The sequence below is a fragment of the Neophocaena asiaeorientalis genome, unplaced genomic scaffold (assembly GCF_003031525.2).
Source record: "Neophocaena asiaeorientalis asiaeorientalis breed wild unplaced genomic scaffold, Neophocaena_asiaeorientalis_V1.1 scaffold8, whole genome shotgun sequence".
NCBI classification, from domain to species: Eukaryota; Metazoa; Chordata; class Mammalia; order Artiodactyla; family Phocoenidae; genus Neophocaena; species Neophocaena asiaeorientalis.
Window position 1 is genome coordinate 423,240 of NW_020175395.1, and position 14,617 is coordinate 437,856.

The following is a 14,617-nucleotide window of genomic DNA, read 5'->3' on the forward strand; positions in this document are numbered from 1 at the left end:
ACACTGAATAAGAAAAAAGAAATTTTATAGAGAAAATAAAGAGAAAAAAAATCACAAAAAGGAAAGAAGCCACCTGTGGTCCAAGTCCCTCTCACCAAGCGTCAGCTCCCTAGGTAAAAGGTAAAAGATCCAAGACCCTCACACAGGAGCCTGGAGCTTCCTAACGGTGGTTCCTTAAGCAAGAAATGAGCCAATAGTGGCTGGAGATAATCCGCAGTGATTTTCTCACTTTTTGGTCACAAGAACCCTTTACTTTTTTTTAAAAAAAAGAGAGGGGGCGGCTTCCCTGGTGGCGCAGTGGTTGAGAGTCCACCTGCCGATGCAGGGGACACAGGTTTCTGCCCCGGTCCGGGAAGATCCCACGTGCCGCGGAGCAGCTGGGCCCGTGAGCCATGGCCACTGAGCCTGTGCGTCCGGAGCCTGTGCTCCGCAACGAGAGAGGCCACAACAGTGAGAGGCCCGCGTTACGCAAAAAAAAAGAAAAGAAAAGAAAAAGGAGACGGGGGACCCCAAAGGCCTTTTTGTTTATATAAGTGACAGCAATTAATAGTTACTTTATTAGAAATTAAAACCTACAGGATGCTTCAGTGGCTTTTTTATTTCTAGTGTGAAAAGCTGCAGTAATTTTTGCCTTTAAGAAGCTCATAATGTCTACACTTAAAACCATTCAACTCCTTTTTCTTCAAGCTCTAAATGATTGGTCTCAAAGTGATGCCATGTCTTAACTGGCAGGGTGATCCTCTAAAAAAATGTTCTGAAAAGTATGCAAGACCAAGAGAACACTTAAACAAATTGGTTAAAAATAATGACATGTGGGGGCATATATATACACACATATATATATTAAGCTAACTATTTGCCATTTTAGAATACTTACTGCCAGGAACTTTTTCTATAAATTTAAAATCATTTTTTATATATACATTTGTATATGCATACATATTATGCATATTTATATGATTTATGTATAAATATGTACATATAACACACACATACACACACAAATACATATGTAACACAATATATAAAGCTTCCATGGGACAGTTTCCTGATCAGATGTTTAGAAGAGCTACAGCCTGCATATCAAGTGACATTTCCTGGACAAGACCCTATTGTGAAGAGAGAGAAAAACCTACCCAACTGACACAAGCCTAGCACAGAAAGCTTCTAGAAAACAGGTAAGCCTGGTTCTGACCTTGGAGGCCTACAATCTGGGCCACACTGGGGGGCTGCCATCCTCCAGCAGCGACGCCAGGCCAACACCACTGTCCCCCCTGCCCCCAGAGCCAAGGACAGCCTGCAGGTCCAGATGCAGGGAAACAGGTCGACCACCTCAGCCAGCTGTGCTTGAAGAGTATCAGCTTCCTCAAAAACACCCTCAAGGCCTAGAAAGGGCCCCCAAGCCTGGCAAGAAATGACAGACTCTTGTTTCCTGCGATGGATCTAATGGAAATTCAAGCTCTGGGCTAGTAATTTATATGAGCATTTTCAATTTTTGCCAATAAAAAAATATAATTTCTTTCTTTAAAAAATTAATAATTATGGGCTTCCCTGGTGGCGCAGTGGTTGAAAGTCCGCCTGCTGACGAAGGGGACATGAGTTCATGCCCCAGTCCGGGAAGATCCCACATGCCGCGGAGCGGCTGGGCCCGTGAGCCATGGCCGCTGAGCCTGCGCGTCCAGAGCCTGTGCTCCGCAACGGGAGAGGCCACAACAGTAAGAGGCCCACATACTGCCAAAAAAAAAAAAAATACTAATTATATAATCTATATATTTACAACTGTGTTACTATATAGTTTTTATATATATTATGATTTTAGAATGTATAGAAAAAGTTTAGTTTTCTAAAATGCTAAGTAGTTTTATTAATAATGGTAAGATTATCAGAGATTAAACAGCTTGTCCAAAGTCACAGCTAGTGAGTGGCAGAGTTGGGATTCAAAACCAGTCCTCAGAGCCATGTTATTCTGATTCTCCATGTGGTTTTTCTTTTCTTTTTTTTTTTTTACTTTTTATTATGGAAATTTTAAACACACATAAAAGAAGAGAGACCAGCATAATGAACCTCCATGTTCCCATTTTGTCTCTTTTTCAACTACATCTCCTCCTCAACACACTTTTATGTTGTTTTTGAGGGAGTATTTTAAAGCAAATCCCAGATATCATACCATGTCATCCATAAATATTTCAGTTTGTGTCTCTATAAAGGACTTTGTACTCAGCCCAAGTCCAACTGTTCTATATTGTCTCAAAAATTATTTGTGACAGGGCCTTCCCTGGTGGTGCAGTGGATGAGACTCTGTACTCCCAATGCAGGGGGCCCGGGTTCAATCCCTGGTCAGGAAACTAGATCCCACACGCATGCCACAACTAAGAGTGCACATGCCACAGCTAAGGAGCCCGTGTGCCACAACTAAGGAGCCCACGAGCCGCAATTAAGGAGCCCACCTGCCGCAACTAAGGAGCCCACATGCTGCAACTAAGGAGCCCGCCTGCCACAACTAAGACCTGGTGCAACCATATAAAAATAAATAAATATTTTAAAAAATTATTTGTTACAGTGGATGTGGTAGAATGGGGATCCAACCAATGCTCCTAAGAAAGGGAAGGAGGGAGGGAAAAAAACCAAAACCAATGCTACCTTTGTACATCTATTTGATGAATATGGACAAAGGCTGAGGACAGATTCCAGAGGTTAACATTCTTGGGAGAGGGTAGAGGGTCAGAGAAATCATGCTTTTAATACATTTTTATATGGCTTTCCCTGTGGCAGTGAGCACATATGTAAACTTCTGAGGTGCAGTCAGCCTTGGGCTGTCCAGAAAGGCCAATTCCGGAGCACAGTACAGAGCAGCCCTGATGGACAGGGACCCAGGCAGTCCACCACTTCCTTAGGAACAGTGACCACAGGATGTTTCCTCTTGGTAGTTCTGGACCTGCTCACTACTCCTGCAAATCCATTTGCATAGGAAAGGGATAACAATAGCATCCCCTACATTAAAAAAAAAAAAAAAAGGAGAAAAAAAGAATTATTGTACCAAGGTCCCTGATAAAGAACAGTCCTCAATGGGTTTGGTTAGGACTGCATCGTATTCTTTTCTGTACTCCCAGCACCGAGCCCAGGGCCAGAACAACGTGGACACTTGGCAGATGGTGGCTGGGAAAAGAGACCAGGGAACACATGCGCTCACTGGTGCTCTCTTCTTCTGGCTCTTCAAGGACAGCAGCAAACCTCAGGCCATGTGGGATTCCAGCTATAAGACACCACCAAGAGGTGGCCTTTGAGAGGGATGTCGACCTGATTTGTCCCACTGCAGGACAGATGCCATTCCTTGATTCTGTGCTGTATCCCATTGGTTTTTTTTTTGTTTTTTTTTTTGCGGTACGCAGGCCTCTCACTGTTGTGGCCTCTCCCGTTGCGGAGCACAGGCTCTGGACACGCAGGCTCAGCGGCCATGGCTCACGGGCCCAGCCGCTCCGCGGCATGTGGGATCTTCCCGGACCGGGGAACGAACCCGTGTCCCCTGCATCGGCAGGCGGACTCTCAACCACTGCGCCACCAGGGAAGCCCTCCCGTTGTTTTTTTAAACCAATAAATCTGTGCCACAATAGCAATCACCAAAAACTACTATAGAAACTGAGTCCTCTAACTGTATCCTAAAAGTTTACTCCATCACCCTATGACAGCTCCTCTGGCCACCCAGCCCAGAGGCGCTCACTTTACAGGCAGGTTATAGTTCACACCACAGGAAGGAATCAGAGGTGAATCCAAATTAACTACCAAGACCCGCTCAGAACAACTCCTCTTCTTGGGCTGCCTCTGGGAGGGGTGGTCTCCAATTGTAATGCCCAAGAGGTGAAAAGTTTCCTATTCTATCACCACTTCCACAAAGAATTACCTGAAGATCAGAAATCTAATGTGTACGGTCAGATCTTTAATACCGAGTCCCCTTTTCCCCAAAAGTACTTAAAATGTTTAAACCAAAATGAGTTTTACCCCTCATAAATCTCTGATTAGAAAAATATTTATTTTTCACCATCTTTTATTTCTACAAAAACCAAGCCAAAACTGATTTAAGTTTGATTTTTCAGTTTAAAAACTCCACACATAAAAAAAGGAGCAGTACTGAGAATATAAAAAGAATTCCAAAAAAACCCCACAAAAGATTCCAACTCTTCAGGTCTAAATAATGTAAAGTCCAAACAAAGACAGTATTTTTTCCCTTAGACTTAACGAGGAATTTGTCTCCAACAGAGAAGCATTTGGAGATGCTATTTTTAAAAACGCTGCCACGGTATTGTGGCTCTACAGATGCTTTCCTCTGCCCTGCAAAGGACTCGCTGCTCTTGAGGGCAGTTTCCGCTCCAGTGGCCCCTTTTCCTGCTTCCCTGCTCAGGGCTCATTCCTGGAGGACTCAGCCCAGTAAATTCGAAGCAAGAAATGGAGGGACTCAGTCCAATCAGGATTTACCCACTGAGAGTTCAAACAGCCGGTCAGCAATGACGCTGTGCACCTCAGGACTGCAGGGCCGCTGCGGCAGGGCTGGGTGGCAGGCAGGACACAAGTAGCACTTCTTTCAAAGATAAGCCTAGAACGTTTCACAGCTCCTGTTAAATATTTGTTCCCAAAACATAAGTTCAATTTTATTTTTAATGATTACTTGACTGTAGCATCTATTTATCAGTGTTTTCTCTCTCTACATAATTTTCATTTGCTACGTAAAAGACATAATGAAATTACTAACACTACACACATTTTGCCATAATCAACACACAAGGTTACATATTTTATGATTCCATTTATATGAAAATTCAAACAAGTAAACCCGGAGAGACAGTAAGTAGATTAGTGGTGGCTAGAGGAGGGGAACGGGAAAGGATTGATAGTGGAGTGATGAAAATGTTAAAGAATTCGATTGTGGTGATGTGTACACGATTTTGTGACTATACTAATTTTGCTTCAGAATTCCTAGGAGCATTAGATTATCATTATCACCACACACACAGAACCTCCCAAAAATGGACACAAGAGGAAATACAGGATGGCAGTTTTTTTTTTTTTTTTTAAAGCATTTGACACTACTAAGTTCTAAAATCTTCTGATACAAGATCAAATGAGATTAAGGAAGGCCTAGGCCAGGACTGAAAGGGAGCAAGGGAGAGGAGGAAGGCTTTACCCTCCCAGCTCATTTACTGAAACCCAGGGTTAAAATCAGCAGGAAAAGCAGTGGAACAACAATAAGCCACCTACATTAGCCCCTGTGGAAAGCGTCAGCGGCCGAGCCTTTCCAGTCCTGAACAGGCGTCAGCAACACAAACTCCATTTCAGCAAGACTGTTGGGAAGGCAGGGAGAGGAAGAAGTAAACAATGGAAAATCCCAATGACATCAACAGTCCACATGTGCTCACTTAAGTCACAAGATATTTAACCATCTCTATGAGAATGTTCAGGAATGAGAGAGGAATAAAATCAAGAAACTAAGCTAATTATAATGAAAGAATTAGGAAAAAAAGGGGCTTCCCTGGTGGCGCAGTGGTTTAGAGTCCACCTGCCGATGCAGGGGACACAGGTTCGTGCCCCGGTCCGGGAAGATCCCACATGCCGCGGAGTGGCTGGGCCCGTGAGCCATGGCTGCTGAGCCTGCGCGTCCGGAGCCTGTGCTCCGCAACGGGAGAGGCCACAACAGTGAGAGGCCCGCATAGAGCAAAAAAAAAAAAAAGAATTAGGAAAAAAAGATATTATCCTAAATATATATTATTGCATGAAAACAAAGTTTCATTTGTCTCATTTTAAAAAAATTAACTGAGTAAATTTAAAGATCCAATTGGCTTTATTCAGCAATTCATGAATTGGGCAACACCCCATCTAGCAAATAGAAAGGTGGTCCTCCCCAGTGTAAGACTTCTGCAGGCAGAAGGGGCTGGATAAAGAAGTTACCAGCATAGAGCTGTTTCAGGCAAGGTCACCTTCCTCCGGGGAACAGCAGAGATTACCTCACTGTCCTGACCAGGCAATTTCAGACTGACTGGTTAAGACTATCTTCCTGAGAAAGCCTGAAACTGCAATTAAATTAGGTATTAAAGTCTCAGTTCGGTGACATGGGTTTTAGCACAAGTGCTTCCATTTGGGGCCTGTTGTCTCTTTTTTTAATAGTCTCGACTTGTCAAATCTTTACCATGAAATAAGCCAATGTGACTGCTGACAATATAATAACTACAGTAAACAGGCATGCCAAAATCAATGTAGATTTTCACAAAAGGTCAAGGAATCAACTGTCAGCTTAAATTGGTTACTTTTATTAAAATTGTTATACATGACAGGATGTCACTTAACTCCCAGATTCCTTTACATAAGCAGAGCTGGATTAATTTGACCCAAATTTTGTATAATAGCTTTCCCAATTTCTAAAAATGCATCAACTTTGTCACTTATCTTGAAATTTCTGCTTTACTTCCCTAGCTCTATCTCAAAAGAAACTTCTCCAAGGCCACATATCTTGGCACAGCGAAAGCAAAATCACCCCAGCACTCAGCAGTGCCATGAGCCTCCGGGATCAAACAGGGAGACAGCGCAGGCGGAGGCTGCAGCCCAGCTGGGAGGGATCGAAGCTGCTCGTGCTTAGGAGAAACTCTGGGCACAATCCCGGCATCCGAAAGAAAGTAAAGTAAACAGTCGTGCTCTCTCCCATCCACCCTGTTAGCAGCCTCTTGGCTGAGGGAGACCACACACTCGGACCACACAGCGCCGGCTCAACTCACACGCAACGTCCAACAGCTGTCACTCGGGGCCCGGAGCTGGGGGGGAAGGAGAGGGGAGGGGAGAGGAGAGAAGCCTTGTGTGGCCTTGACCTGTACTCCCCCAACCAATTTAGTAGCTGATGAAGGATTAACAAAGCATCCATTTAACATCAATTAACCTCCTATCCATCACAGGTCAAAAGAGAAAATTACCATTATAAAAGCATTTCATTAAAATAAAGACAAACGTATTTTCTTATAGTCTATAATATATACTTAAATAATGCATTTTCTTTTAGATTTATATTACATTGGTTTTAACCCGCCTGCCTCTTTTCCTCTAATGAAGCGCATAGCATGAATATCAAGTGTTTCTGCAACAGAGGTCAGAAAACTTTAATTTTATAATTTTCTCATATTTCACTGTGGCACAATCTTTAATTTTCCAAAAGACTTATTGATACAAAAAAGACACAGTAAATTATTTTTTACATAATTTCAGGCTAAATGTACATAGAAAAAAATAACACGTAGCAGCATTTGGGGGGAAAAAAAAAACAGAAAACGTAACCACCAAAGTAAGCTTTAAAAGGATTAAACCAAAATTTTTTACTATTTAGTAAGGAAGAATTTTGATTGGAATAGCAGACAAGAAATCTGAACAAAACGAGTGATCAGGTGTTCTTTCACTGTCAGGTACCCAGAGGCCCAGCTCAGCTAAAGGGATTAGGCCAGGAGTTGGAAAAACAGAAGTTCTGACTCACTGAAGACTTGGAGAACCTTCAGCAAATAGGCCAAGGAAAGCCTCCTGATGCTGAAGCACTATTTTCTGAGGTCAGGCCGTAGAAAAGCGAGTTTCCCCCCAAACCACCAAATCATAGCAATAATAAACTCCCAAACTCCCCCCGCCGCCACCCCCATGCCACTCAAATGAGCATCACCAGGGAGCAAATCAGGAAGGGGGACTCTCAGCAGCCCAGCCCGACCCACTAATACACATCTAAGCCATTCTGTGCACAGGAGTGTCTGAGAAGCACTCGGTAGACCTATCCTGCCCAGAGCCGCCCTGGATCCAAAGGACCCCCAGAAAAATCTGGTTGCAGAGCTGCGTAATGAGTCTGAAAAATAAAATCATACTCAACTAGACTCTTGGGCCACCCACCAACAGACCCAAACAGCAGAATTCACATCTTCCTGGAGCCACTTCAACCTATCCTAGGATAGACCTGCCCCCCACGGCAAGGCACGGCAGGGGCAGCTGGCCCCAGAGGGATCTCCCAGAGACCTGGGGAAAAGTCTCTGAGAATGGTGATTTACCTCCTTCTGTCCTCTGTAAACTCTACTGTTCCTGAGCAAGGTCAAGTTCTATCACACTGCCACACCCTCCACCATCTGAAGCTCAGGGCGGGACAAGTCTCAGACACAAGGTCCTGAACTCCTGTCCAGTGTCCTAAGTTAATCATCTCCCTCCTGCTCCGTCTCAAAATCATGGTTAACAAAAACAGAGTCATGCACAAATCTGAAAGAATCCGTGGGGAACCGAGTGTACTAAGAAGGCTCCTGAGGTCTCAGAAGGGACGTCAGCAGAAGAGCTGGACAGACAAGAGATAAAGCAGCCTTGCTTTCCCAGCTCTCTCCTTATACCTCTTGCCCTTATTACTCCCATAAAGAAAGTATAACTGAGGTATACTGGGTTTTTTAATGAATGTATAAGTTTCAACTCATTTGGGGAGTAAAAATCCAATGATTTAAAAAATATAACTGATAGGGCTTCCCTGCTGGCGCAGTGGTTGAGAGTCCACCTGCCGATGCAGGGGACACGGGTTCGTGCCCCGGTCCGGGAAGATCCCACGTGCCGCGGAGTGGCTGGGACCGCAAGCCGTGGCCGCTGAGCCTGCGCGTCCAGAGCCTGTGCTCCACAACGGGAGAGGCCACAACAGTGAGAGGCCCGCGTGCCAAAAATAATAATAATAATAATGTTTGGAGGTACGGTATTAAAGGGAGAGAAGGTACACAAGGCGACTAGCAGGGAATGCTGGAAGCCAGACAGTCCACAGGGAAAGCCTGACAATTCCACTCTCCAGAGCTCCCACATACCTCATCTGTCACATAAATACTTGATTACCCAGCTATTCCCTTAAAACAAGCACTGGATTCCATCTTAATTAGAAGAGTTTATTAAAACGCTCCTTTATTTCCCAGAAACTATAAACTCTCTGCCTCAGCAGGCTAAGTCTCCTCCTAGGGGACAATTACCTTCACTACATTTCAAAGCGAAAAGCTGTGGGTCCAAAGGTGACTGGTCCTCTAACTCATGCCACTGGACACTGATGACATATCAAAAATGAAACAGAACAGTGCAAACCCATCCCCTCTACCACCACCCTTCAAAAAAGAAACGTAAGAGCAAAAACCTCCAAGAAGATACACTACTTACTGGAAGGAAGAAGGAGAGTGCTTCATGTCAAAGCACGGCATTATCCGTTCATCAAGTCTATTGCCAGCTGTCCCCACGTCCCTACCACTTCCTCTTTACTAGATCCACATGGGGTGGACACAACATAACTTCTTGATATTTTAGGAAATGTAATTTTTTAGGGAAAAAAATGTCCAGGTTCCCCTGGAAAGACAGGTCACCTGGACAATACTGAAAAGGTCATTATCAAATAAAACAGATTTCTATTTGTTTAGTGGACCCAGAAGATTTGAGATATATATAGAGACTAGTTACCCAGCACCTCAAAAGATGACAGTGTCAGATTCCCATCCCTAAGAAAAACAAAGAGGGGACTTCCCTGGTGATCCAGTGGTTAAGACTTCGCCTTCCAATGTAGGGGGTGTGGGTTCTATCCCTGGTGGGGGAGCTAAGATCCCACATGCCTCACGCCAAAACAAAATACAAAAACAGGAGCAATATCTGTAACAAATTCGATAAAGACTTTAAAAATGGTCCACATCAAAAAAATCTTTAATAAAAAAGAAAGAGAAAAGCAAAAAAGATGCAGATAAACCGGGATCTGAAACGAGGGAGTACCCTCAGATTGTTCAGTCAAAACAAGTATCTATTAAGCATTGGTTGGGTCTCTGGCACTACACTAGGGAAATGACAGGAACAAGACCTAGTGACAAGGGGGTCCCAGGTGACCTTGGCCTTCAGCAGAGTGGTGGGCACCTAACCAGACAGCAGTGGGGTGACTGATGCAGCGTATAAACAACTATTTAAGAAATCTGGCTGGAAGGGAAGGAGAGAGAGAAATTTTAACAGGTGAATGTGAAATCAAAGGAGGATGCTACCTTTTTATTGTTGTTTTTCTATTTTGCTTTGCTGCTGTCTGTCTAAGCACGTTTAAAGGCTGACTGGAAGGAGCCTTTAGCAAGAGAGGAACACTGAGTGAAGTGCTCCCAAAGGCAGGAGTGCAGGGGTACAGGGATCCGTCCTGGGGTAAAGGCAACCACTTTCAATGTAACTGGGAGGAGGAAAGGTTCTGGAAGAGAGTCCAGGGTTCTCCTCTGAGAGCTCCCATAGTTCTCAGGTGGCAAGATTATCTGCGTAGTAGAGACTGATTATGTGTACGGATGAGAGGTTTGAGAAGAGTAGAAAATGCTTAAAATAGATTCTGCAGAGAAGCAGCAAGCGGCTAACAGAGAAAACTCTAAACAACTCTCTGGTGGCCACTTGCACGTGGCGACCACAGACTTATAGGGGTACAAATCTAGACGCTATGATTTTCCCCTTCTGGTCTCAGAACCTCAGTTCAAGCATTTAAAAAAGGCAAAGAGTTGAGATGGTCCAGGACTGATAATCTGTCGGCCAGATGCCACAGAAAGATGAGGGAGGACACAACTGAGCATCCTGGTAGAAGGGTGACGGAATATCGGGTAAAGGAGCAGAGGGAGGTAACTGAGTGAGGGTCAGAAAGACAAGAGACTGCCAGCAAAGAGTGGGTGGTCTGAGCTCCGGATTTCAGAGGTGAACCAGTCTCAGGTTGGGGCACCTCTGTCCTGCTCCCCCAGCCCCCAGCACCACACCTCTGGCAGCAGCCACCCCTCCGCCGAGGCCCCAGCTGGGGCAGCTCTGCTTTCTCCTTTGTCCCCTCCAGCTGTTTAGTTGCCCTTTGGGCCTCACTATCCCGTTTGTTCCCTCACTCTGCCCACACCTCTGCAAGTAGTTTCTTTATTTAAATCTCATTATTTGAACCATCTGGCATGAATTCTGATTCCTGACACCCTGACTTACCCAGATATGTCAATCACATGGGGCTTTCATTAAAATTAAACTAAAACCAAATACTCCTTGCTTTTTACCTTGTTTTGTCTTTCAGTAAAATTATAATACAACAAAAGTTAAAATCATACACCCCGCACTTTACAAGCGGATATGGCCACCAAAGCTTACAGATGAAACTAAAGGTCGACCCTGTCAAAAGTGGCACAGCTAGCAAGTAGCAGAGGCAGAGCTCAGTCAGCGCTGCACAAGGACTTCTGAAAGCGAACTGGTGCCAGACAGCACCTCAGGTCGTGGCGAGGATCCTCCCTGCGCAGCTTACATTCTAACTCAGATCCAGGCTTCCTAAGTCCCAGTGTCCACTGCTCTTTCCATACTGGCACCAAGACTGACTGTAAGTGGGAACTAGTAAGTAGAAGGAATTACTCAAACCCAAACCGAAAATTAAGCAAACTGTATAGTCCACCCCAGTCTTAACTGCTACCAACAGTATTAAAGGATGTTAATGAAGCTTTTGAGCAAACCTAATACAATTTTCCAGGGGAAAAAAGCCTCGTAAGTCAGTTCCAAACTCCTCTGCCTGAAGTTCAAGGAACTCCATAATCCAAAATGCACTCACTTCCCAGCCTATGGGCCTCTGTCTCTCATAAGCCACCCAGACGTTCACATGCCTTCTCTCAGAAGGGCCACATCATCCCCCATCAAGGTCTGATCTCCATGAAGCCTTCCCAATTGCTCCAACCCCAAAAGATCCTTCCCCCCTCTGAATTCCTGCTGTACTTACACTGAATACTGCAGCTTAGTTCTTGGCTATTTAATGGAGAGGGCAAAAATATCCCCTTTCTGAATACAGACTAATTTTATTTCTAACATGTGTCAGGCATATGCTAAAATTGGGATACAAAAATGACTAAGGCTAATCCCTGTCTGGCAAGAGCTTAGTCTGTTGACAGACGTGTAAATACCAACAATAGCTACAACCCCTAAGATACCACAGGACAGGACAAGCGCTAAGTGGTTATAGGATTCACTGAGTTGGAAAATTTCAAAGCAGGAAGAACTCTGAGATAATCTAGTTTTATATATCCTCAGGTACAAGGAAACTGAAGCCCAAAAAGGCTGCTAAGTAGCTCAGTCCATGCCACAAAGCAGGTGGTGGTAGCACACGGACCAGTAAATGGTGCTTCGACTCCATAATTTTCAAACTGAGGTCTAAGGATACCTACAGGTGTGTCCACAGAGATGCATCATTCCTCTACAATTACTGTAAGCTTGTGTTTGTATCAACAGTTCTTTCCAATCGGCATAAACATGCACAGAATCATGTGAGTGTAACTAACACTTCCACCTTGCGGTCTCACCAGGCACTCCCGGGGATCCAGGAACACCTTCCCCAGCGTCTGAGATCAATCAAGGCCCTAGCATACTGCTCAGCAGTGACGGACGATACTTCCCACCCCAGTCAATGTACAATCCTCTCTACCCGACACGGACCTAAAACCCACGCACTCGGAAAACATGTAAGCTCTCCTCTGCGGCCGGCGCTGAACTAGGAACCCTGGCGAGACGACAGGAGTAAGGCGGAGAACGGGTGAACAGTAATGGAGAGGCTAACTGTACAACCAGCATTTCCTACATGGCCTCAGGTTGCCGGGCCCAGCACTGAACTGGCCGAAGGCCTTTATTAAAAGGCTGCCTGTGCAAAAATTTTAAGTACTAGTCCCCCTTCCCATTAGAGTCACACAGCACGGGCTCTCCAATATTTGTGGGATGAATGAAAATTCGACTTAGCATGCTGGTAAACCGTCTTTTAGAGAGGTAACTTTCAACACGATATTCAGCTCGGGAAATTAAATGCCTGACAAGAAGAAAAAATCATCTTCTGAAACTTCCAAGATTGTTCCAAGTTGCGCCGGGGGGCCCCCTGTTTACAACTACTAGACTTCTACTGAACCAGACAGAAGAGAGCATCCAAGTACCAAGCACGCATCGCCCTCCTTGCATCACCCTCTGTGGATCCACCACGTCGGACACACAGGCTCCCTGGGAAGCTTCCGGCTGTCAGTTCCTGTCGTTACACCAAGCCTGCCCAGAATGTAAGCCGCGCAGCGTCAGGCATTCGAGGAGCGGTGCGCACACCCTCAGCGAGAAGGGGCTTTTCAATACACCGCATCCAGGTGACTTACTTAAGCGGTCTAAAACACTTTGTTAAAGCTTTCCTTGCAAGTTTACTCAGATTCATTTAAAAAAAGAAAAAAAATGAAAGAAAGGCACACGTTTCTCAGACTCGCTAGTAGGAGCGGTCGCCTATTTCCCCTCCGAGAGAAGCGCCTGCGCGCGGTTTCCCGCCCGCCTGAGCACGCCCCGGCTTCACTGGGGGAGCACCGGCGTCCGGGCGCGGCCGCAACGGCAGCCCGCGCTGAGACTGACGGCTAGGCGCGCCGCCACGATGAGCTCCGTCTAGCCGTCCGTCAAGTGGGGATAACGCCATCGATCCGGAGGCAAGGCGACGGGCGCCTGGTAAACGCTCGGCGCAGCTCTCCAGTGACGCGACCGAAGAGCACAAGCAACACCAGCCTCTTGACTTCGCTCCCCGCCAGTGAACCCCGCAACCCTACGCTGGGACAGGTAAGCAGGCGCTCCAGGGAGCAGTTGAGGCCAACGGCCACCCGCCCCCGAGGCTCGGCGCTCCGAAGGCGCACGCCGGGAGCCGGGGCGGGGCTCCGGGTCCCCAGCAGGGGCCCCAGCCGGCGGGGAGGGGGCGGGGCTCCGGGACCCGCGCAGGGGCCCTCCGCACGGTCGCGGCTGCAGGGCGGCGCGGGGCTGACGGCGGCCCCGGCCGGCCTCAGCCAAGGCCTCACCCCCCGACACCTACCTGGAGGCCCGCACGGACAGGGCCCCGCGCTCGACCAAGGGCTCCCTGGCCGCTGCCGCCCCGCCGCCAACGCCCTCACTTCCGCCACCGGAGCGCCGAGGGCGTCGATCCGCCGCGCAGTCGAGCGTCGAGCGCCCGACGGCCGAGCCCCAGGGGCGGGGTGGGGGCGGGAGTTGGGAGAAGGATGGGAGCGGAGTACCCGTCCGCCACCCCGGTTCCTCAGGAGCCTCAGGCTGAACCTCCGCGTCTGGGCGGCAGGCGACGCGCAGGCCGGAATGCCATGGTGCTCGCGGCCGGGACCCCTGAGCGTGGACAGTGCTCGGGTTCGGTGGGCGGGCGCTGCCGGGAGCCAGCCTCCGACATAGAAAGGCGGCCCACCCGGGCCCGGCCAGGAGGAACCGGCTGCCTGACAGGGAGCGGCCGCCGCGGGCCGGCCGGAAGTGACGCGCAGCCCCGAGCGCTGCGGGACGGAAGAGAACGCGCTCTTCCGGCCACTCGGTTTAGTGCGGAGGGAGTCGCGCGTTGTGTGTACCAGGGATGAGGGCTGGCTGCGCCTCTGCTTCCCCGCTCCTCCTCTCCGCTCGCCTGTGCGGGTTACTCCAGCCGACGGACCGGCCTGTTTGCTCCGGGGCCTGGGAGTGTGTATCCGTGGTGGCGGCTATGGAGCTGCGCGCTGCGTCCGCCCTTCCGGACGCGGAGGCCGAGGTCCAGCCGGGGAACGGGGCCTTCCCTCCCGGAGGCCAGGCAGCCACTGGGTGGCAAGCGGATTTTCTCAGACCC

At 47.5% G+C, this 14,617-nt stretch overlaps 1 protein-coding gene across 4 annotated transcripts in view; it reads right to left on the reverse strand.

Moving 5' to 3' along the window:
• The window catches only part of EXOC2 (exocyst complex component 2), a 159,305-nt gene extending 145,033 nt beyond the window's left edge, over window positions 1–14,272 (reverse strand). For 3 of the 4 annotated variants that reach the window (XM_024766396.1, XM_024766397.1, XM_024766394.1), the window contains exon 1: window positions 13,838–14,272. The gene's annotated coding sequence lies outside the window, so the exon portion shown is untranslated. Of the gene's footprint in view, window positions 1–5,250; window positions 5,338–13,837 lie in introns of those variants that run through there. The other variant, XM_024766395.1, reaches the window with a different exon arrangement.
• Between the last annotated feature and the right edge of the window lie 345 nt (window positions 14,273–14,617).